Source organism: Lagenorhynchus albirostris, chromosome 9 (genome assembly GCF_949774975.1).
Source record: "Lagenorhynchus albirostris chromosome 9, mLagAlb1.1, whole genome shotgun sequence".
NCBI lineage: Eukaryota > Metazoa > Chordata > Mammalia > Artiodactyla > Delphinidae > Lagenorhynchus > Lagenorhynchus albirostris.
In genome coordinates this window covers 44304924-44306492 of record NC_083103.1, presented here as the reverse complement: position 1 = coordinate 44306492, position 1569 = coordinate 44304924, and the positions used below count along the sequence as shown (strand labels likewise).

Here is a 1569-nt window from a genome sequence, read left to right as displayed (position 1 = left end):
CAAACTTCAGGGCCAAGGGCAAGGTAGGAGGCAGGAGGAATGGTCACCTTTGACCTGTGGAGGAGGGCTGCCTTCAGCACTGGCATTAGGAGACAGTGGGGCTGGGATCAAAAGACTCCAAAGAAAGAAACCCTGAGTCTCTACCTCTAAAGCTTCTAAAAATTCAAGCTGCAGCATTAAAGTTGGTATAAAGAGATCAGAAAGTGTCTTTCTTCTCTTCAGACCTCAAGATTGTTTCTTAAACTTCTCCAGGTTAAAACCTACCCACTACAGGACATGTCCTGAGATGACTCCCACAAATAGCCCAGATCTATCTTTCCTCCCTAACTTTTCTTGTGAATGTGTGCTGTTTGACAGTGATCTTGCTGCCCTGGCTCCCGCTGATTAGACAAGACAGAAGCCACCCTCCACTAAGGGGTACTGGCATGAAACCCCTCAGGGGGCTCCATTAGCATGACCCTTTGTTCAATAGGAATACTGCATATTAGCTAGTGATGAACTAACTCATTCAAACCTTCTTTTTGGAAAGAGGAATGGCATGCAATAGTTGCTTGAACTCAAGTTGCATCCTGAATGGTAATGAGCTGCAGTTCTGGTTTTTTAGAAAAGCCCTGGACCCCAGAGTGCGTGTCGAGTTAGGATAGTGATGTCCCATGGTTCCCAACTGTATTAGTTTCTTATTGCTGCTGTAACAAATTAGCACAAATTTAGTGGCTCAAAAGAACACACATTTGTTCTCTTACAGTTCTGGAGGTCAGAAGTTTAAAATCAAAATGTCGGTGGGACCCCCTGGCAATGGGCAAAGAGACACCTGATTGGTGGTGGTGCTCTTGTATCAGTCAGGGGCAAAGCAGATGTCTAGTCCTTTCTTCATCATAGCTTGATGCCTGGGTTGGTGGCCAGAGCTGTTTCATGGCTGGGGCACATAAAAAAAAAAAAAAATGTCGGTGGGGCTGAGTTCCTTCTGGAGGCTTCAGTAGAGACTCTGCTTCCCTGCCTCTTTTAACTTGTAGAGGCTGCCTGCATTTCTTAACTTGTGACCTCTTCCTTGAATCACTCCAATCTCTGGTGTCTGTTGTCACATCTCCTACTACTGTGTTTTCAACCATCCTGCCTCTCTCTTAAAGGACCCTTATGATTACATTGGGCCCACCTGGATAATCCAGTATAATCTGCCCATTGCAAGATCCTTAACTTAATCACATCTGCAAAGTCCCTTTTGCCATATAAGGTAACATATTTATGGGTTCCAGGGATTAGGATGTGGACATCTTTGGGGGGCATTATTTGGGCTACCACACCTGCTTTGCTATATATTCTTTCAACAAGTCTGCACTTCTGGTAATTATACAATTCTATACTATTTAGGTTTTGGTATCTGACCTGCCCACATCCCCTGGAAGGAATAGTGCAAGTATGATATGACTCCATCTTCCTTGGCAATAGTTGGTGAATAGCTGACCTATTTTCTGGTTAATGACCTATTGAGTAATGACCAATTGACTTGCCATTACCAGCCAAGGACTCATTGGCTTGCCAATGGTCAATCAGTTTCAAAGACTTTGGATG

At 44.2% G+C, this 1569-nt stretch overlaps 1 non-coding gene across 1 annotated transcript; it reads left to right on the top strand.

The window, feature by feature from the left end:
• Positions 1-784: 784 nt before the first annotated feature.
• LOC132526616 (small nucleolar RNA SNORA48) lies at positions 785-929 on the top strand. Its single transcript, XR_009542609.1, has one exon. It is a non-coding gene; the product is annotated as a small nucleolar RNA SNORA48 (small nucleolar RNA).
• The last annotated feature ends 640 nt before the right edge of the window (positions 930-1569 follow it).